A 25,007-nucleotide genomic window follows, 5' to 3' on the forward strand; every position below is an offset into this window, starting at 1 on the left:
TTTTTTCATAAAAATTTATTTTAAAAGAAAGAAATATATATTCATATTTGTTTTAACTTTAGTAAAATAAATAACTTTCACTTTATTAAGTTGAAGTTATAAGCGTAAAAGATTTAAAAATATTTTTACGATAATAATTTTCCTGTAATTAATACGGTAGGCCTATCATAAAATAAATAATGAAATATAATAATTGCATGTGAATTGAGTAAAGAATAATTAAGTTAAAAGGAAAAAAAATTAAAATATTAAACATGATCTCCGGTATGTTTAATTTATTTTTAATAATTAACTGGAGAGACTGGTAATTAAGTTTTTTTTATGAAGCTGCGGAGTACGCTTATAGAAGAGATTTCAGGAATCAATTACTGTATAGGTACATTATCCAAGTGTAATTTATTAGTTGAAGGAGGCACTAAACATATCAGATGTAAGTAATGGCTGGTAAGGTAACTGGAGTTGGTACCACGAACTGGTTTCGTGCTGATGCCTGCTTGTATTGTTGCTATTAGTCGTTCTGTACCGCTGCTGTTTTCTACAACCGCTTTTTTTTTACTGTTACTTTTATGTTAATATAAACTCTTGCGACTTATTAAGCTTTTACTTTTAATAGATTTAATTCTTGTATCTGTTTTGTAATATTTTGAATTTTATACATTAATTTATTATTAGAATCGATATTTCTTTTTATAATTTAAATTGTTCTTCCGAATAATTAAGTTTTTTAAATATTTTTCTCTCTATTAACATAATTTTTCATTACTTATGTCTTTATTCTGTGTTTGCTCTCCTGTTTTGTTTGCTTATTACCTATGTCTTTAACCACGATAGAAATCTAATTTCTTTTTTGAAATCTGTAATTCTCCAAATTTTGAATGCCATATTTTTCGAAATAATTGATGTCTGTGTGTGCGCGCGCGCACGTGTGCGAGTTTTTTATTATTTTTTAAATTATAAATTAAGAATTTTTGCCAGATCAATGAAGGATAGAACCCCCATTAAGTGAATATATTGTAAAGAATCTCAAATGAGAAACTGATGGCATTTATTTGAATTCAAATGTCTTCCTTAAAATTAATTGAATTATATTGATCCAATTGGCAGTTTCTCCCTCCAATTTCCACTCATTAAAAAAATATAAATCTCAATTCTAATATAAAAAGAAAGAGAACAACGGCATTCTCTGAAAATCAATAAATATTATTAATTTATAAATTACAGGAAATATAAAGAAATTTTTCTGAGCAATTTGAATTTGACGTGTTTTATTTTTGGAAGAAGTCTAGCTACATTTACTTGATTTAAAAAAAAATTATCTATCTAAATTACAAACGCTAGATTTTTTATCTAGATTTTTTTTTAAATCAATTAAATGTAGATAGACTTCTTCCAAAAATAAAACATGTCAAATTCAAATTGCTCAGAAAAATTTCTTTATATTTCCTGTAATTTATAAATCAATAATATTTATTGATTTTCAGAGAATACCGTTGTTCTCTTTCTTTTTATATTAGATATCCCTAAACAATGGTTTTCTATTAAGTCGACTTTTAATTGAATATCCTTTAATCATTAATAAATAATTTCCAAACTTTTAAGGTATTGACGATGTCGTTCAGTTAATTTATTTAAAAAATACGTCGTACGGAACGGAACGCAAGAATGGCGGGACTTTCAATATTTCTCCCTACACATCGCTGGACTGGACAATGTCCCTTGCTGCTGTACCATTCTATAATCGGGCGTGTTTCATGGGTTTATTTAGTGACGGTTATAAGTTTTATTTATGGACGGATTTAGTGATTTGCGTTCCTATCCGTATACGTCGTAATAAATGCAACTTAATTCCACAGAAATCGTAGTTTACTATTTTTAATAAAGTTTATCATCATTAAAAAAAAAAAAATTCTGTTAAAAAATGTTTTGTTTATTTCAACAAACATATTACTCGTATTTAATAAAATACTTACGTAAATGACATAATTAAATGGTTAAATTAAAAGCAGCCGCCATTTTGTATATTCATAAGATATTAATACATATCATTTCACAATTAAATACCTTATGATAGATGTAAGATACATAATTACAATCAGATGAGTCGGAAATATTAATTTTTTTCAATGTAAATATTAAAAAGAAAATTATGTTGAAAGCGCGTGCACCCTACCGCCTATTGTGATTTACTACCATCAATCTGCCCATTTTGTTTAAGGGTTATTGCTATTGAAATTTGGAGAATAACAAAAATAATGTCTGTATTTGTAAAGCGTTTTTTTTTCTTTTCTTTTAATATAAACTGGTTTTGATTGTAGCAAAAACGACCTTGCCAAGTATTAAAATAGAATATAACTTCCTTCAGGTCATTAAAAGTCATCAGAAAGTACACGCTTTAAGAACAGGTTAATAATTATTTATTGAGAAATGTAGATATAAATCTCCAAATTTAACTACTAATATAAATTGCTATATATTGTCGATATCTAAATTATGATAAAGATTTCAATTAAATTCCTTATGCTCTTATAGTTTATTACAGCGGTGTAGAAAAACTAAGGACTATTAAACACATACAATTCTTTTATTGCACGTACAAAGATGATTTACATATTGTAAAATAAAAATAATTAAATTAAATACGTTTAAAACTAAAAAAAAAATAATTTTAAATTACTTTTTTTATGTCTTCTTTAAGAAATCGGTGGCAGATTAAAAACAAACCACTATTAATAATTTTCGAATAATAATTCTTCACTTTGTGCAACTTAATCAAACTGAAATTGACTGAAGAATGTAAACGTTATGATTATTTTTTTTTACTTTATTTTACAGTGCAGATTTTTTAAGTTGGTTTTACTTAATTTTTAAGTTTATTAATTTTTTAGTTTGTTTTAGTTTGATTTAAAAGTATGAATAGGCCTTCAAAAAGACGTGCCCTTATTAATACAAGTAGATTTGAAGAACCTTAAAAGCAAGTATTGTTAAAAAAAAATATAGGAAATAAAATGCAAAGAATAAAGATAGTTTTAAAAAAATTTAAACAGGATTATCAGACAAACTTCTTGAAAAAGTAAAAAAAAAAATTTGAAACTAACCTTTTTTATGAAGAGAGAGATTTAATTTAAAAAAAAAATTATATAAAATCAGGTTCAAGTTTTGAAAAAAAGGGTCAAATTGAGAACTATATCATTTTCTGAAATTTTGTTGGAAAGTCATGAAATTTTCCAAAATATCTTGAACTCGATGTTTTAGAAATACAAAATTCATTAAAATAAAATTTATTCTAACTTCCAGGAGATTAGGACTTTAATTGAAAATGTTTACTTTAATTATTTAAGACAGTAATATGTAATATTCCAGTTAGAAAGAATTTTAACTTTTCTTTGTAAACTGTGTATTTTTTATTCAAAAATTATTCTTCGTACGTAGAGAAAAAACTTGTAATAATTAAAGAATTTTCCTGAAAAATAAAAGAATAATCGTTAAAATCGTTCCAACTGCTAACGAATAAGTCTTTAGGTCGAATAGAAAGCCTATTTTTAATGAAATCAATTAAAGTATTCGGATAGAATTGCTTTCTTTTGCCAAATTACAATCATCGGCCAAGATATTCTTATTTTTGCTATATTTTTTTTAAATACAGATATATAAAATCGTATAATTTAAAAAATTATATTAAATAAATTATATTATAATCGTGATAAATAGTAATTCAGCGAACAATAAATGAATTAAAATTTACGAAATTTAGAATTTAAATATGAATCTAAATTTTTAAAGGCATTTTTAACAATTATACTTCTTTACATATGTTAGTATTTAAATTAGGAAATAAAAAGAATAATTATTTAAATAAAAGTAATAATTAATTTATTAATCTCAATAAAATTCGTAATATATGAAATATATAATGAAGACAAAAAAGTCTTTATTGCCTTTTTAAAAAGTCATTATTATTTGATATCCATAACAAATAAGAAATATTTTCATATCATTTATAATATGTAGTAAAAATTTAAATTGCTTTGTATTCCTGACTGAAAAAAACGTTTTATTTTTGGGATGACATTAGTGATCTGGTTTTTGTAATGACATCATACTTACGCCTAATTTTCTTCTAATGCTATTTTAAAATGTAAGTTAAGAAATGCATTGGAAATTTTGAGATCTTTCCAAAATATCATCATATGAATCAATAACAAAAAAATATACATATATCTTCTTAAACCATATTTTGTTACGTGTATCTCTGTCATGTTTTGTGTCGTGTATAATCAGATTTCTGATTCCTCGATCCTTTCATGTAATTTTTTATCTAAGGAAATTATTCTGCTTAGTAAGATTATGGTTATGATTTAATAAAATAGTAAAAAATTTTTGTTCTCTTTTAAAATAACTTATTTGAAACTTAATCTTTCATGTTTTATCAGTTCAAATACTATTTAAGTATAAAGGAGTGGATCGTTTTATTTTTAATCATACTTAACGTAGTATACACAAAATATATATAATATATATACACAAAAGAATTGTGTATATATATATATATGTTGCGAATTGATAATTATTTTATTGATACATTTGAATCATATCGATTAACACTTCGATAGTCACTGAATATTGATATAACCACAAAATACCTCTGATACTTTCACTCTATAAAATACGTCACATTATTTAATACGAGATTTTTTCGAGCTAAATAAGCTTTCTGGGATTTTTTCAACGGTTACAATTTCTGAATAATGGAAAATATATTAACTGTGCAATGTACAATAAAAATGCCCTGTTAGTTGATATGTATATTTTTTATATTTAAATGGGGATAAGCTATCTTTGTAAAGCAGTGCGAACTGGGCTCAAAATTGGCTGATATGTTTTATCAGCATTAAATATTTTATTTACATTATAACTTCGAAAGAAAATCTGGTTGACATGATTTATTATATAATTACTATTACAGAATGTTAAGTGGAACACAAGTGTTGAAGAATATATACAGGTTAATATATATATATATATATATATTACGAGAATTATATGTTAAGAATTTATTCCAGTGTTTATTGTCCTTTTATGTAAAGGTTCCATGGAGTTTTGTGGAACCGATTATTTAACCTTCGTCTTTGCAGTGCAAAATATTAGATAAAATGTTTGTAACTCGTAAAATAAAATTAGAAAGCATACGCATGTTTAATGTCTTTAATAAGCGTAACGAATGAATACGAACATGCGCGTGTTTTTCATTAACTGCAAACATACACCTTTCTTTATTTATTCGTCAATCTAGTAAATCAATTTGTCCTGTCTTATAAACAGTCGACCGTGTAATGAACTCAATTTTTTATTTTTTTTTTGCCTATAAAAATCTCCCCTCTTTCTGTCTCCTTAACGTATGATTGATCACAACCTCATTTGTCTTTTATTTCTTTTTCCCCATCTGTTTATGAGAATCGTTAATGTGCACACACACACATTGAGAGAGAGAGAGAGAGAGAGTGTGTGTGTATCATACGTTTATAACATAATAACCTTACAAAAAACTTAAAATAAAGAAATTATATACGGTAATTTTTTTTTTGCTTGAAGATCTTGTGCGTGGAATATGGAAATAGAATTTTGTAGCGTATGAAAAATATCGTGCCTGACCAGAGGATTCGAAACCGAAACCTCCGGATGAAAGACCGAGACGCTACCACTCCACCACGGAGATCAGCGATTAAATTTTAATGCAGGTATACATTTCTTTCAAGTATTTATAAGGACACAAATAAAAATAAAAGTTTTTAAAAAGCTTTCGAATGTTAATTTAGGTTCCAAAATTTTTTTCAAATAAAGCGTAATAAAAACTAAAGTAATTACGCGTCTACTGAGGTCTGATATAAAACCTGTTAGTTTTTCAGAAGTTGAAATACTTTTCATGAAAATTAATTTTGAAATTATACAATCAGAAATAATGAGCCATATAGTGTAAACTGTGTAGGGATTCTTGATTTTAATCCATCCATTAAAAAAAAAATCATATAAAGTTGTATGTAAAATTAAAATAGTTTTTTGATCTAGTTTTACATACATTTAAAACAATTTAATACTAGTAGCATCAAAATTCACGTCAGATGGAGAACTGAGTTGTCAACATAAATTTTATATAATTTTCTTTCTTTCCTTTCTAATTACTCATAAAAATATTTACCTGGAGAAAACAACGAAGTTTTCTTTTAGCCTACCTACATTTTACTTTTATTAGTATAATAATTTTATTGTTATTATCGTTTTCGTAATGGTCAATGAGTAATAAAATGAGTTCTATCTTTTAATCGATTGAAAGTTTTACACTTTTTGATTTTTGCATAAATTAGGGTATATATTTCATAAATTAATTAAAATAAATTACGAGTGAATTAGTATTTATTAATTGGTTACAATTAATATCATTTTCACAAATTAAAAATGTCTAAAATTAAGAGATCATTTTGTAGTTAAACCTAAGTAAATTAAGAAGAAAAGAGAGTTTAAATAAAATTACTTTCTCTCTTTTAGTGAAAATACACTCATACTTCTTTTATGTTAGTTTTATGACTTACACATTTCGGCAACCCGTTTAAAGCGTTTTCAATTGAAAAATCTGTAATTTTTTTTTATTGGACGCATGTGTCCACTTTTCTATGAAATCTGTGTCTGCAAGATTTCAAGAATCAACGATGAAATTTAAACAAAAATCTACAGGATGAGATTTTTATTGTATAATGGAGAATGACTGATTAAATTTTGACGTCTAATTTTAATTATTGCTGTTACAAGAAAATAAAAAAGTTTTTTAAAAATAAAATAATTTTACATTTTATAAAAATTTTGTCTAAATTTTTTTCATGTTGAATATTTATTTTTAATGAATACTATCAAATATATATTACAGAAAATAATTTATGAGGTATGGTAACAGGTTTTACATCTTTTTTTTTTCAATTATTCATAAATGAAAAGTTTACACGTGTAGTGTACTTGTCAAATCCGATTTTTTCATTTTTTTTTTACCTTTATTTATAACCTTATTAAATAATACCGTAAGAAATTTTGAACAGTTGTTTATTTGGTTTTATATATATCCTTTAAAATTCAGTTGGATCGAATAAAAGATAAAATTAGGTGTGTCAGGTAATCTTTTCCAGACCAGAACAACACGTGTGTTAAATAAATATATTCACTTCTAAATTAGGAAGAGAAGGGTTGTTTCTTTAATTCAGCCATGTGACATGTCTGCTAGCACGAACTGTTATTGGCTGCTCGGCTGGTGCCATGCTGTCTACGACGGTTTGTTGCTGTCGTTGGCATGCCTGTGCCTACTCATCAGACTTAGCGCCTTCAAAGGAAACCCACCGACCTTTCCCTTCACAGCTGTTGAAGAAATTACATTCCGAAGTTAATCCCTAACGGGTCTACTGCCATATAAATATACATATATACAACCAATGCATTGACAGCAGCAACAGACGCTCGGTCATTGACTGTTTACATATAATATATATATATATATATATATATATATATATATATTATTGTTGTTGAGCAGTTCAATAAATTTAACTGAAGAAATTTTTTTATGTCAACTGTATCTTTTCAACGAAGAATAAAACGAATCAGATCAGTGAAATAAATTAAGTAAATGAAAGTTCGCTGAGAAATAGTAGGGAATTTTTGTTGATGATTTTTAATAAATTAAAAAAAAACCTATAATTACCGTCCATTTTTGGAAAAAGCTAAAAGGTTCATCCATGAAAAAATGCTTTACTTTGATTTTTTTCTACCTAATATTCAAATTTATGTATTAAAAAAAAATTAAAAAGTGAAACCACAATGTTTAGGCTAAACATTATTTAATATTGTCTTACATACAAGTAATAATACTAAGAACCGAGTCGTGCAGTATATTTTTAATTTTTTTTTCAAATCTTATATCTAAATTAAATAAATCATACACGTAATTGATTCGCTGAAGCAGATAGCGCAATCAACTAATGATAATGTTTTCAATTTTTCGTATCTCCGTTTACATTTTAATCTTTTTTCTACTCGATAAGATTTAATGATGTAAAAAATCTTTATGAAAATCGTTTATTTTGAAGAGATTTTTATTGTAAAATTAAATTTCAGCCGATCATTGTCCAAGTTCTGAGGGGCTGGCTAACTTTGCGCTCTGTATTTCTAAATCTTATTTATTATAATATAATATTTTGTGTAACTAATTTTTTTTCCATTAAATACTTTATAATACAAGACTAATTTAAAAAGTGTTTATCCTTGATCGAGAAAATTAGACGCTACCCGCTCTACCTCCACATTTCATTGTATCATCATTTAACTTTAAAAATTAAATCTGCTCCCTAGTTCTATTTTAGATACAAGCTTGGGATTCTTTTTTAATAATCTACCTTATATTTCAATACTTATGCATAAGCATGAAATTTAACAAAAAAATAGAAAACGAAAAACAAAACAAAAAAATACAATAACAAAAAATACTTAGTAATCTCCAGTTAAAAATAATTGTTATAATATTTAATAAAAATTAACTTAAAGTTAAAATAAAGTTCACCGATTAAATTATGGGTTTTAAACCTTTCTGAACCGTTATTTTATGTTAAACTTTTGTTAATTCTTCTGGAATCCATAAAATTAATTTTAATTTAATTATCATATTATATTCATTTATCGGTTACTGAGTTGAGTTTAGTATCGACAAATGTTGATCTTTTAATTACTAAAATTACTTTTAACAAGAGCTGTGTAGATTTCCTCTATGCGACTTAAAAGAAACCCCATTTTTACAATTACACAATTTGCAAAACAAATATTAATATCTTCTCTGTCTGCTTCTGAGCCTAAAAATATTTTAATTATAAAATAAATACAACAGAAGTTTGTACCGTAATTAATGAATAACGTATAATTGTTAAATTTTTTCTCAGTTCAATAAAAAAATAATTTACATCTCTTGGTTTTTTCAACTTGTTTCTCTTAAATGTGCCCAAAAATGAAAATTACGTAATCAAGAATAAAGTAATAAAATGCGAAGGTTATTTACAATAAAGAATTCTGTTAAACGAATGGAAAAACGTATCGTTCATTAAAAGAAAAAGAGAAAAAATGAAGAGTGACGAAAAGTTTATATAATATTTGTAAAATTTAAATTTTATGTAAATGTAAATATTTAGTAAATAAACAGTATGCAGCAAACCCTCCTTAATCTAGTGTTAGTTTCACTTCTTCACGCGTAAGTTCCTTGTACACATAAATAAACACGTGTCATGTTAGGTTTCTTGTTTAAAATAAATTACGCAGTTTACATGCATAAACATACTGGCACGTATTTTTTTTAACATGCATGTTCTCGCAAGCAAATTCAAGAAAAAGTGTTTCTCGTTTCCCTCTCACCGTTTCTTTTAACTCTTTCTCTCTCTTTGTTTTTTCTTTTTTTTAATTTACATATTTTTTAAACCTAAATACGGTGTTTACTTAATTACTAATATGTTTATAAGTAATATAATTTAAATTCTAATTTATTCAGTGTAATTTAAACTTGCTTACATTAACTGATCTGATGAACATAATTTTGTCATTATGAAAAACATATATATATATATATAAGTAGAGGCCTAACTTTCTTTCTCGGAAGTGAGCGCGCTTACACACACACACACACAAACAAACACATTTAAGTCATCTGTCTATAACATATACATAATCGTACAGTTGCTATCGCAGTTTATACCTGAGAATAGCAAATATAAATTTTTTGTAATATTAATATCGTATGCTTAATATAGGCATACGTAGGCTTCTTATATATTTCCTTTACTCTTTCATATTTCTTTAATTCATATTCTAATTTAGCTCACCGGGGAAATTTTAGTGGTTAATTCGTCGCAAATCAGTTGTTTAACAGCTGATTTTCGAATTCGAAGGTCTGAGGTTCAAATCCTAGTAAAAGTTAGTTACTTTTATACGGATTTGAATGCTAGACAGAGGATACCAATGTACTTTGGTGGTTGGGCTTCAATTACTCACAAGTTCTGTAATGGTCGAACTGAGTCTGTCTGTACAAGACTTCGCCTTATTTTTGTATGTCGTACATATCACTGGACATATGTCATTATATACATATCTCATTCGACCGTGTAGGCGATTGCTTATTTTTCATTGAACAGATTGCAACGTACACATTAGGAAAATAATATGTTTTTCACTGAATCTAATACTACCAAAATTGCAAATAGCATATTCTCGAAGTAATATTTTGTGCTAACAGTAATATATTATTAAAATACAATAGGAAAGAGAAACGCTCTTTCCTATTGAAGAGTTTATAAAAACCTAATAAATGTAATTAGATACGCATTTCGAGCGATGTATGATCGTCATAAGGCATAGATAGAAATTAATTAAAATAAACATATGTTCTAAAGTAAAACATAAAATAAAAGAATTAATAAATAAGAAGCTTTATCTTTGGAAGCAACACAAAAAATTTCTACTTGTATTTACAAAATACAACAAAACAAAAATATCTTAAACCTAGCTAAGTACAGTGCAAGCGGAAAGAAAAATACTACTACCTTACATTAGTTAGTTAAAGATTACACTTCAACTCTCTACCTAAACAAATTAGAGCTAGGATGAAAATTATATTTTATTTTTAAGCTTTTTTATCTTATTTTGTAATAAGTTAAAAAGGTGTTTATAATAATTTGCAGTAATGTTTTTTTTTTGTATTATTTTGTTTTTCTTTCATTTTCTCCTTTCTATTTTTCTTTAGTAGTTTTAATTCTTCTTTTTTTTTTTAAATTTACTCCTTTATAGCTACTGACTAAATAGCAACTAAAATTTACTTTTTATATATTTCCATATTTTTAGGTCGCACTAATTATTCTTTTTTATCTACAAATATAAAGGATGTTATTTATGACGAATTTAATTCTCAATAATTGTTAAAAAAAACTCTTCGAAAAAATATTGAAAACTTTTTTAATAATTTGTAATAAAATCATAACTACAAAACGCTCATCGTTTACAAAAGATTGATAAACATTTTTAATTAAATTGTTAAATAAAAATCATCAGTAGATATATGGATTTGGTAAAAAAAAAATTACAAATTTCTTAAAATTAATATGAATATACAAAATATATTGACATAAATTTGAGAAATAAACAGTCAACGCTTATGTAACCAAATAAAAAGGAAGTATTTTTTTATGTATAAATATATATATACATTAATGATGATAATATTAAAAAATATTAATTTAGACAGTTCCAAGTAGTTAAAAATACAATTTAATTTAAATAAAATCAAAACTAATTAAACTTTTCATTGTCTTGCCCAATAATACCCTTAAATTAAAATTAATTTAATAAGACGGCCAATTGAAAAAAAGTTTTTAAAGTATTGTAGAAAAGAGTTTTATACAAATTATATGAACCGAGTTTTTTTTATGAAAGTAGAATTAAAATTTTTAATTTTGATTTTTATGAAATATTAAAAAATAATATCTTTTTAAAGTAATTTAATGCATGTTGATTGTTCAAAAAAGCTTTGTATAAATATAAATTGTTCTACGCAACAATAAAAAAATAAAATATTGTAGAAAATTTAGGAGTTATTTAAAATTTAAATTTGCAATTTTTGTAATTTAATAAAAAAAATTATAGGCAGATTCATTATTTAGTATGTTGTACTGTATTTTCATTGATGATAAATATATTTTATATTAAAATATAAAATGTTGAAATAGTATGATTTTGAATTTTTCAGATTGAGTTTTCAAAACCATAAATATTGTGAAATATCACATTATTTTTTAATAAAACTGTTTATCTAGTTTAGTTAATTTTCTGACAGCTTAAATATTATGGTTGTACTGTATTATCCCTGATTATGTATAAATGATTTTCTTTTATAAATTTATATTTATATTAAAATATAAATATAAGTTTATTAATAAGAATTTGATATTTAAAATTGCAGATTGAGTTGGTAATTTGAATACTAGATCGCGGATATCGGTGTTCTTTGGTGGTTGGGTTTTAATTAGCCACACTTCTCATAAATGGTCGATGTGAGACTGTACAAGAGTACACTTTACTTACACATATCATCCTCATTCATCCTCTGAAGTAATATCTGACAGTGTTTATCGGAGGCTAAATAGGAAAAAATAAACTAAAAGCTCTTTGTTTACCAACAACTACAAATTTCCCTCAACAAATTGTATTATCGTATATAAATTACTCTAATTGGTAATATATCTCTAACGAGCAGAAATTAAAGGTATTGTAAGAAAGCAATTATTTACAAATTATTATAATTTTAGACTAAATTACAGTTAAGTAAAAGTATCTATCTCTAGTTTAATCTCATTATGATATTATTTTATTTGCTATATTTTGGAAATCGCATTTTTATCTAATAGTCTTTCATAATCGTTAGTAATTTGTTTTATCTGAAACATTTAGATAATAAAATATATAATACATTTTGTAAATTTTTAAAATCATACATTTAGTTGTCCTATAAGGTTTTACATTACATATTATACACATTTATATTTATTTATTTAAATGCCATTCATGTGCTAAAGTTTACTAATAAATTTGTCGAATAAAATAGAAATCGTATTGAACTGTGTTGAGCTCAATCTTCATTCTTGCTACAAATTTTATTTTTCATATATAGATTCTATAAAAATCATATCAGTTCTATCAGTGATAAGCATTTTGTACCGATCACTGCACAGAATAGTAAAATTCCATACTGGCAGACAGAATGTTAGATTTAAAAAATATTAAGTGTTCAAACTTCTTTTAGTAAAAATTCTTAACGGGAATATTTTTTTTAAATAATATATTTGCCATTTTTATTTTTAAAAAAATTAAATACATTTATTAAATCTTCTTGGAAAAATATTATTTTTAGACAAATTAAATATTAATGAAATTTAAATTAATTGAAAATTTATTTATTTTTATATTAAAACTGAAAGAAAATTATTTTTATTAATTCTGTTATAAATGAATTATAATTTTATGATTAAATTATCAAAATTTTTAACATTAAAAATTCTACTTTTTTCACCTCCTTGAAGCTTTATTAATTATTTGATTATAGAATAATTACACAGACACCAAAAAATTGAACTCGTAAGGCCAACTACATCTAAAATTGTTTAAAACTATTAAAATATTATTATGACATCTTAAAAGATTACATTCGTGTAAAAAATAAATCTTCTTTACTGAAATATACATTTGAATATAAGAAAGAAATTTTTGAATATATACTTCTGGTGTGTAGAGATTTATATTACATAAACAATGCGGACAGTAAAAGTGAAAAGAATAGTAACCTTTTATATTTGGTGTAACAGAAACATGTTGAAGAGTAGGTAAGTCAGTAAATATTGAAAAGAAAAAATCTTAAGATGAATTAAAAAATAAACAAAATTTTAGTACAGTCTTGTAAAGAAGTGAACTAGATTGGCGGATTGAATATTAAGACATTCAGGTTCGGTTGAAACCTGATAAATAAATTTATCCTATAACGACTGGATTTTTATAATATATTACTATGTACAGATCAGACAAAATGATTTTATATTTAGTTAATTTGGTAATAGAAAAATGTGTGGAAGGTAAAACATGTAGAAGATATAAGTGGAAATTTACAAAACAGATAATTGAGAGTATAAGATGTATAAATATGTTGGATACGAAAGATGCATAGAACAGAAAGATATATAGTCAAATTAATCTGAAGATTCCAAGAAAAGAGAAAAAAGAGTGTAGAAAATAATCTTTGGAACTCTTAAATTCAATTATACACACGATATTATTTATAGATTTTTAGTATTTGATTCATTTAAAAAAAAAAACTTTTTGATTTGTATACGTGGAAGGCCAAGGTATTGCTTATTATAAAGGAAGAACTATTTCTTCTTTTGGAGAAAAGGTTCCTGTGTAACTACGCGTAAATTTTTGCTGTTTCCCATCCTATAAAAGCGGTTAATGTCGTGGAATGAACGATTCCTAAGATAAACGTTTCAACGTTTAAAGAACAATCCTTGAAACTTTTCCGAAGTTCTTTTAGCTGTTTGAATATTTGTTTACAACAGATCATACGAGCAAAATTGTAGGAACGAGACGGTTATATTGCCGTGAAAGATCGCGTAGTAACTTATTAAAAGCATTATCATAACAAATATGTTATAATGATTGACAAAAGGTAAGTAAATCTTCTAGATAAGTAGGGCTCTTTGCTGATTTTTTAAAATATTTTTTATGCAAGTTCATAATATATTTAAATTAATCTGATAAATTATTATAAAATTAATGTAATACTATTTCCTTTATTCCTGAAACTGCTCGCACAGATAACAAATATTATTATTTATATGACTACTTGGCATCACTCTTCTTGCCACCACTACAAGATAAATGTTATCTATTGAATACGATAAGTTAACACAAATTAAACAAAAATCACCTGTAAAAATACTCATAAAACCTACATCAAAATAGATTTGGTCGTACTTTTTTTAAACAGAAGTCAGTATTTTCAATAAACTATAATTTTATGGAGTTAAAGAAGAAAATCAAAATTAGAACGGTATTTATAGCATTTTGAAGAAGTTACATATTTACCTAGAGTTTAGTTCAGGTCTTCCAATGATAGGTATCGAAATGAATTCGAGAAAAAAATAAAAGGTCTATACTTTGTTTATGTGTCTTGAGAATTGTTTTTTTTTCTTGTTTTGTTTGGGGCAGGTGACCTTCAAAACCACACCTGCAACAATGCAGCTTCAAAATCCTCATCTACCCTATCGCCACTTCTGCCTAAATCCTACAACACACTGAATTTTTAAACACTAATGTATATTTGACAAACCCAAGGTATACAATTTATCTATATACGTGTACGCACGCACATACTCAAACGTGCATCCATCTCTAGGATGGATTTTTTTTCATCTATTGTTTTCTATCTACCCGTCGTTATCTTTTCCTTGTATTGCATTCTTTTCTACGTAGTTTACCTGTTACATTCTAAAGAAATTATTCGTTTTAAATGGACGTATTAACTTATATAAGGTGACCAAAGCAAATTAGATTTATGAAAAGTGTTGAAATAAACATTTTTAGTTTTTAATTTTATTGACATTGAATTTATAACATGACCCCATTAGTAAGTAGCTAGTTTATTATAATAAAGAAATAACTATCAATATATGAATTAAGATTACATATAGAACATGATATAATGTAACATACTAACACACTACATAAAATTTCATAAAAATGCTAGTTCGATCTTTGAAAGCACAGTCATATAGTGCATAGATGGACCGATACATATATAATTATTAACTTTCCATGTTTTTGTAACTGTGGTTATCGATTGAGGTTCTAATTAATTTATAGGTAAAAATTGTTTTTTGTCGGTTAGTAATAATGTTATTTTATTATAGCTGCCGTTAAAATTAAATTATTAATTATAATATAATAATTATTTTACGTTAATAAAATTTTATTAAGTTTTATACTGAAAGAAAAGTGAATAATTTATTTAACAAAAGATTTCTAATAAATATATGTCTGAATTTTAATGGAGTATATCATAGCTTTATACCGCAGTGTTTCTTTTGGAGATTTTAGTAATGTCTTATAAATAGCTGAATATATCAAGAGGAATATTGACTTCCGCCATATTATTTAAAACTCAAAAAAGTAATCAAAATTGCTCGAAACACATTAAGTTTAGAATTAATTAAAATTGGCCTTCTTGAAATCGAAATTAAAAAATGTGAGATAAAAATTTCAGTTAAAATATGATGTGTGAAAAATGTTTGTAAAAATAAATATGTAGAATACAGTAAAAATTTATTTCATAAATAAATTTTTAATTGTTTACTAAATAAATAAAATTATAATACGATTAAAAAATTAGGTTTAATCTGTTGAATTGTTTTTTGAACGAAATTTTTCTCGGAAAAAATATATGCCTCTTGAAATATTGAATTTATAAATACGGCTGGATAATTAATTTTACACGCATGAAAAAGTTTTTGTTTGGCTCCTACAGGGTCGAAAACGACAGAATCTTTGGAAAGTTTTTTTTAATTATAACTTTTTTCTAGATTTTATAATATTAATTATTTTTAATGTCCTTATATCTATTTGCTTGCTAAATAATTTCGCTATCAAGAATCAAATGATTTCCTTCTCCATTTTTGATAAAATTATTTTATTATTTAATCAACAAATTTTTTTTATTATAATGACACAGCAACTTTACAATGTGTTCAGCCAGATAATTGAACAATAAGTAAATAAGATATAAAAATAAAAGAAAGTACAATAATTATGTAAGGATTTGTAATCGTTTGTTTGAAGAAATAAAAATGTTATTAAAACAAATAAATCTATTATTTGAATTTAAATTGAAACTACTTTTAATACACTATGTTTTCTATGAATTTTCTGGGTAGTTTCACTAGTTAAAAAAAAATCATTTGAAATATTTGGTTCTTCTGAGGGTAGATTTAAATTCGTGGTTTTTAACTGTATTTTTAAATTAAGATGGTAATTAAAAAAAAGAGAAAGTTAATAGCAAAAATAATGCACTTTAAATTACATTTCTTGATTTTTTTTTAGATATTGGAATTCATTTTATTCTCTGTAAAACGTTTCTTAATAAGTGAAAAATTATATTAATTATTGTATTTATACATAGCTTTTCTCTTATTTATTTTATTTTTTTTATACAAATAATGTATAAAAAAAAACCTTTACTTTGTTACTTACCGAAAGATATGTTTTTTCCTTAAATTCATTAGTTCTTGTAATTTTCTGCACAAAATGATATAGTATGTTATAGATAAGTTTTATGAAAAACTACCCCTATTTGATGTTTTCAGTAAGGCGAGTATACCAAGTGTTAAACATCTGGTGTAGTCCCTGACCAGGGGAATTCGCATTTATACAGTGGGGGAGGGGGTTTGCCCCCACCAAACACCTGAAGATGCAAGATGGCCATCGCACGTGTCCTTCCAGTAGGTCTGGGCGCGTACTCTAGGCACAACGCCAGTCAGTTTTAACCGTGCTACTAATTGTGTCATAGTAGTGTGTGTCTAAAGAGTGTTGTGTGATGTTACAAAAAGTTTCTCGGACGATTTCGTCACGTGTTCTAACTGTTCCCTAATGTTACCTTTTAATTACTGTTGTTTTTCCTTTCTTTTTAATTGGCGTAAATCAAGTGCGTATTGCTACACTGAGGTAAATTAAATTTTTTCGTAGAGAATTATCTACAGGTGAAAGAAGTTTATTTTTTAAATTTATAAATTACGTATTACTTATTCTACTGAAATTTTCTGGGAAGGGTACATAATTTGTTGTACAAATATTTCACCGTAATATTAAATATAAGAATAGTTTGATGAATAGTTTTTACTATACAATAAAATATTTTTTAATAAATTATTACTTTTTATTATTTATTTGTTATTTAAAGCCTTATTTCATGACATTATTCTAGGAAAGTTTAATGATTTATTTTCCTAGAAGTTTTAGTTTTTTCTTATATTTAATTCTAACTATAATAAATTAAGTTTCGGTAACAACTAATATAATTTCATAATTACTGAAATTAAAGAATTTCTATAAATATTTACTATTGTTATTGTCGTTGTCATATTTTTTTAATTACATTTTAATGAGATATAGTAATATCAATGTAATTTAGTTATTGTATTGTTTATACGATATACTTTTTATTTGTTTATAATAAATTATACTAGTCCAAATTTTAATGATAAAATGAAAAAAGTAATATAAACCTAAAAAAAGGTTTTATTCTTTTTATATGTAATTGTAGATCTTCTTTTAGATATTTTAAAAATAGTTTTGTTTTTAATAATTATTCAGATCTATAGCTTTAATTTAATTTGATTTTTGTAACTTCTTTCTGGATATAGTTTTGTTTTTTATTAACATTTAACAGGTTAAAACTTTCCTTTCTATATAATTTGAGAATTTTTATTAATCTTTAATCCTTCTTTACTTTTACGAATCTTTATCATACAAAATAACATTTTACGCCGATTCCAAAAAAAATAAATAATTTTATTAGAGGTTAAAGGCATAATTTTACTGTACAGTTAAGCGTTTATCTAGATTTCCTTCTTTAATTATTTTTAAATATTTTTTTCTCGAATATATCATTTTTATATATACGTATTTTTATAATCAATTCTAAAGAACATTTTAATTGCTTCATCTTAATTTATTACTTCACATTAAAACAAATGTACGTACATAATAACTGCATATTAAAAGAGATATCAACGATGGTTTATAAAAGAATGCACCACTATCTTAAAGCGAGCTGAACAAGATTCTTGAAAATAATAACAACGGAGTTCGCTTGGCACAGAACACAAGATAATTATGTATGCAAAGAACTTAACTTTATTCAACTTGCAAGTTACAAGTAAAAAAAAGTACTACTTAAGTCTTATAAAATTCAATCCGTTCAATTTATTTAAAGTTTATAAAATAGGTTACTTAAAACATAAGTATATCTTTGTATTTACGTATCTACGTGTATATCTACACATATATTAATATATGTATATTTGTGTGTGTTGGTGTCGTGTATATGTGTATGTGTGCAGTTTGCATCCATCGGTTAGAGTTAGAGGTAATAAAACAAGATAACAAGAGGAAAGACCGGTTGAGTATTTAGTCAAGTGGATTTTACAAAACCACATTCCATTGGAAAATAAGCTTCAAGGCTTCTTGCTTGGCCGCTGCTTGGCTCTGACTCGTTCTCTTAGATCTTGCAGACTGCACGGCGCGGGGCGCACTCTACTTGTTTGCCTGCGCCGCTTAGACTTCTCTATATCCATCTTTCTCAAGAGTCGTACATTGGCTATACGTTACCGGTGTCATCCTTTTATAACATTTATTTATTTACTTTAATTGTTATTTATTTATTGTTCTTATTATTATATATATTTATCCCCCCCATTTCTTTTTATTTGATTTTTTATTTCGATTATAATCGTACTTGCATCTAGTGTAGAGTACTTTATGATTAGTATCAAAGCTAAAAACTTTTACTAATTAAGATAACTCTCCTTTGAAAAAAAATTGTACATGTTTATTCATTTTATGTATGTATATGTAAACAGTAAAGTAATAATTTATTTAATATAGCAAATCACAAGTATCTACGTAAAGTCAAATCTACATTTTCTAAAAAAAAAGTTCTTTTCTTATGAAGAGTTTTTTACTTCATTAAATTTTTAACGAAAATTAACCTATAACTTTTAATTACAATTTTATACATATTTCAATGTTTTACATTATAAGATAACAAAATTAAATGTAAGGCTCCTTAACAATAACAACCAGGTATCTATCAAAATGCAGAACCAATCTTAAGATCATAAATGTTGAATTTTTATTCAATAATTTTTGTTATTCTTATCCCCTGTAATGAATCAAAATAAAGTAATTACTGACATTTAAGATATAATATAAAATACTTGTTATTACTTCTTTTAACTGCAATTGATTTATTGTTTTTTTTCTTGCAAACGATTAATCATATATGCAGAAGAAATCACTTAATAATGCATGTACTTTTTTTTAAATAAATTTTAGTTTCTATATTTGATAAAACTTACTTTCTATTTTATTATTTATTTTAATATAAATATTTCTTAATAGTATAATATGTATTAAAAATACAAGTAAAAATGTATTAAAAATACAAAAATACAGTTACAATATTTAAAAAAAATTAAGGTTTTTTGTAAAATTTATTATTTTTTATATTGATAACTTTTCCGAAAATATTCATGTTTTCGCTGAATATAAAATTAAAAACATTTTGCGAATCTTAATACAGTTTATATTAAGAACTTAATTCAATAAATCCATTTTTTTGAATTTTATATTATATTAAAACAAAGTTACCGGTAGTTATTATCAATATGAATAAATACATTTCAAAATAGTGAGCTTTCATTACTATGATGGTAATAACATACATTCCTTATATCCCAAGGAATAGTAATCAGAATGTAGTATAACTTACTCTTCTAGTATGAAGTATTAGTTCTTTGAGCTGATAACACTGAAATAATTGTTAAACTTTTGTAATTCAAAATAATAAATTTACTTAAACAAATAGCATAATTATTTTTATATTTGTTTGACAAGAATTCCAAAAACATGACCTAAATTAAAAATGTAGATTAAAATATTTTGAATCAGTATTAATACTAACGGATTAGTTGTATATATGAAGAATGCGTTATTTTAGCGATTTTTCATCTGTTGAATAATCTTTTAACTGTATTTATATTTTAATGTAAAATAGTAAAAATGCATTCTTATCCAAAAAGTTGTACAATAAATTCATTACATAATACTGAATTAAATAGATGATAAATACTTAAACCAAAAATATACTACATTATTTTGCTAGCTAACGAGATTATTAGTATTCTACTCGTATACTCATTACATAAGAATAAAAACATTTTAATACAATAAAATTACAATATAATACAATTTGTTGTATTGTATTTAATACAATGCAATACAATTCGTTTCTTGAATAAATCAAGAAACGCTAGCTTAGTTTCATTTAATTTGTTTTTATAACAAAAATTCATGTTAAGAAATAGTACTAAAATTTTGCTACGGATATTTAAAAAATAAAATCATTCTACAAAATAAAAAATGAAAGTATGGATTTTTCAAAATTTAAATGACATATAATTCTTAAATAATTAATACTTTAAAAATAATTATTTCGCTAAAATTAAGTTTATTGTGAACTATATACGATTTCGAAAAAATTATAGTAAATTATATAGAAAGTTGAAATTTCAAAACAAAAATTTAATTGGTTGGGGCGTATCCTTTCCGATACGATGTCTTTTATTAAGACAATATCGAATCCCCCGGTCAGGCATGGCATTTTCACACGCTACAAAAATTGTCATTCATTTCATCTTCTGAAGTAATATCTAACGGTGGTCCCGGATGTTAAAAGAGAAAAAAAAAGATATTATCGAATTTTTAACGTCAAATAATTATCAGTAATTCAGTTTTAAATTCTAATAGTAAAAATTATACTTTACTTGATTGATTGTTATAACGTTGTAAAAATATCCGGATTTCTTGTGCAGTTTTGTTAAAAAATCGGAACCCGTAAAATTCAGAATAATTCAAATAAATGAGTATGGTTTGTTCTTTTTAATTTGTATTACGTAAATTTCTTATGCGTATAAAGAACAATCAAGATTAAATACAACTGTATAGTAAAAAACTTAAAAACGGGCAATATTAATATTTTTTTTTAAACAGATGAAAAAGAATCTAATCCATCTAGATTTAATGAAGTTATTACTTAACTATCCTTAAGTGCTTTAAATATAAAACTATCTGAATTCGTTATCACAACTAAAAAGTAACTAAAATTATTATTTTTACATTAATGCATAGGCCTAACATAAATCCACATTAATTCAAACTGAATTAAATAGATTTTATTTGATTACATTTTTAAAAAAATTATCTATTATTACATAATTTAATCAATAAGTCATTATTCATTGTAAAATTTCCATTAAATAAAGTTTAATGGTTGTTAAATTTAACTCTTTATAAATAAAAACAATTATAATTTAAAGATTTAAACGTATATAATTTGAATTGTAGATATATACATTTAACAAGTTATATTTTATAAAAAAGTTTAATCAAATTTTATCCGACAAGCATAACACATCGGCTTATTTAATAGTTAAAAAATAAGTCTTAACATTTAAAGAAAAAAATAATAGATAAAATGTTCAAAAACTAAACATATTTAACAAACCAATTTTTATTACAAAAATATGATGTCAAAAATTAAAAGCTATATTAATCAGAAATCATCTCATTTATATTTTTATTTAAGTTTTTATTTGTTTAGTGTTTTCACAAATACAAACAAATAATTTTTAATTAAAAAAATTGTTCTGTCCAATTGTGAAAACGTATCATTTTTAGGACACTAGCAGTCTGATAATAATTTATTTACTAAAATTCAAAATGTTTAATGAAAAATCGTTATTCAAACCATATATGTATTAACAATACATTGTTATTTTTTCTTTTATCGGAACAAATTTCGAATTATTCCTTAAAATGATATATAACGGTTCAATTTAATGTACTATTATATTTTTTGTTTATAGTTTAATGATTATACTATTTTTATAATTATAAATTTTTTCGATATAATGCGTATTATTATTATTATGCAATACGTATTATAGTTTTTATAATTTGCTTTTCAAGTACCTTCTTTAATAAATTACAGTTTTGTTTTTTACTTATAAAAATTACTTCTGCAATCCTCAATTTAATTTTGCTCTAATTCTTTTTAATAAATAATGAAAATCGGTATAACCGTTTAAGATAAATAAACAAATGGCAATATATATTTAGAGGGTAAAATGGTTGAACCGTCTAGAGTAGAGATTCCTACTCGAGAGTAATATTTCTAGAGAAAATACATTTTTTGGGGTAAAAAAAAACCTTATATTTTTTTTATTATTGAAAAATAATTTGAACTCATTAAATCTAACAAACAGCTGACATACGACATAAATAACTATGTGTATTAATCAATAACTTTATTCTATAAAAATAATAGTTTACAATAACAATAATAATAAAAACGGTGTTTTGAAATAGTAATTGAAAGTTATATAGTGATTGGTTAAATAAAAAAAAATCGTTAGGAATGGGTTATAGAGTAGCCTATGCGAAAATAATAAACAGCAAAAGAGAGAAAATTGCGATTATATCACCATAGTAACGAGTTAAATGAATTCTATTTTGGTTAGGATTTTTAAAGCTCAATAACGGCCTCATAAAATTAATATTCGTTGCAAAATGTGGTGTATATGAGAACTAGATTTATCATCCGTGAAATTAAAATCTCGAACCTTGTTTTATACGTAGCTTGTTTCTTATGGTACGTACTTTCTAACCGTACTGTATTCAAGAAAAAAAATAGAATAGACATAATTTGTTTTCTTTTCCTTTCTTCGAATGTTTTAATTGAGGAAACAATAATAGATGTAATAAATTGAGTAGTCTGCTATATTTTATAAGGCAGACGATTTCGCGTTCACATATTCTTCGATTTAATCAATTTTAATAGAAAGTGATATCTATTGTATGATTTTAGTTTAATTCAGCATGTATACTGAACAAATTAGAACGCTTCTTTTTTCTAGTGACAATAACCTGAAGGCTTTCAAACAATAAAGAATATTAGAATTGACTTTACCACCTGCGTTATTCATTTATTATACATAATGATTAAATACAAGCTGATAGGCTATAAGTTAGCAATCGAGGAACCGGAAGGTGTGTTCTATTTATCGATTGTTTATTTTTATCGATTGATTACTTTTACTTGTTTATCGCCTTTTTATTCAACCTATTTGTTGTTATTATCGTCGTTAAGTTTCTAAATGAACTATCGATTATTTATTGTTCGATATTAATCAGCGCTAATACAATGAAGTACAATATATAAATGAAATAATTTGAACGTCTTGTTATGTTGTTTATTTTCTCAATAAACAGTTAGTTATTAAAATTTTATTCAAAATTATTTATATAATCTGACAATACAAAACAAATCCTGGTTATTATAGTGCCACGTATGTTAGTATAGGATATATTACCTCCTCTATTACTTTTCCCACTACTGTTTGCATAGTTATGGATAATTTATTCAAAACAAATTAATGAAAGTCTTTGAAGTTTTAATTTTTATAACTTGCACAATAGAGAATATTAAAAACATAAAAAAATGTTCTAATGTTTATAACAATCAAAATAAATACAATTTAAAAAAAGCAATTTATAGATAATTAAAAATTTTATAATAAATTAAAGCGCTTTTAAGAACTAAATTACACAAATTCTACTAATCGATTCACATAACCTATTAAAATAAAATAAACGTAAATACATGAAGCATTAGTAAAACTATCTGAATCAGTCAAGTTAATTATCTTGAGTTTCTATTTTTTAACATACTTCATAACTGTAACATTCTTGTTTTGTTCCTTATCAATTTTTAGTTAATCTTTGCTATATAATATCACTGTTGAATATTTTTCAAATACGGAAGAAAAACTAAAGAAGTTAATATCTTTGACTACTTTTTGACCTTACAAGAATTAAAATTTATATAATTTCCCCCCTAAAAAAGTTTAAAAAAATATTCCCAATGTTTGCGCTTAGTAACTAACAATGCCCAGATCAATTTTTTGGATTATTTTTTAGAAATTAACGAAAACCATGTTTTTTGTCAGTTTTATTTCAGTAATTTATTTTTTGTTCAGTTTTGTATGAAACGCAAAAATATAATAATAAAAAAACATATTAAACAATTTTGTGATAAAATATTTACTTTATAATTTAATTTTGACGAAAACATATATCTCATAATAAGTTTAATAAAACAAATTATCGGTTAAATAATATTAATACTGAATTTCCCAATTTCCTTAAACGGAAGAGCAAAGGAAAATTAGAAATTATACTTCAATTTTCACTGGTAAAAACTATTTTTAATATCTTGGAAAACGAATCTGTTTAGCGAGGCGTAAGTGTATATGACTGGAAATAAATTAAGCTGTAAAATATGACGTGATGTTTAAGTATTTTATAATTCGTTCAATTATGGAAATATCTAGATAAAAAGTTTTTTATCTAAAAATGATGTCAAAGATAAAAATAAAAAGTTTCTGAAAATTAAATGAGTATGAATAAACTTATACTGACACATTCTACTTTATATCGGTTTGTATGTGTTACAAATCCGGTGATTCCAGTAGGCTACAAATACATATGATTTTGTGAAAATA

The 25,007-nt window shown here is 24.6% G+C and overlaps 1 protein-coding gene across 4 annotated transcripts in view; it reads left to right on the forward strand.

Annotated features, from left to right (window-relative positions):
• The window catches only part of dpp (decapentaplegic morphogen), a 96,723-nt gene that overhangs the window by 50,802 nt on the left and 20,914 nt on the right, over positions 1-25,007 (forward strand). The window contains exon 1 of one of the 4 annotated variants that reach the window (XM_075369954.1): positions 5,596-5,735. The exons of 1 other annotated variant lie outside the window; for it this stretch is intronic. The gene's annotated coding sequence lies outside the window, so the exon portion shown is untranslated. Of the gene's footprint in view, positions 1-5,595; positions 5,736-17,120; positions 17,329-18,973; positions 18,996-25,007 lie in introns of those variants that run through there. 2 more of the 4 variants (XM_075369953.1, XM_075369955.1) reach the window with 2 other exon arrangements.

The sequence above is a fragment of the Lycorma delicatula genome, chromosome 6, assembly GCF_047948215.1.
Source record: "Lycorma delicatula isolate Av1 chromosome 6, ASM4794821v1, whole genome shotgun sequence".
Taxonomy (NCBI): Eukaryota; Metazoa; Arthropoda; class Insecta; order Hemiptera; family Fulgoridae; genus Lycorma; species Lycorma delicatula.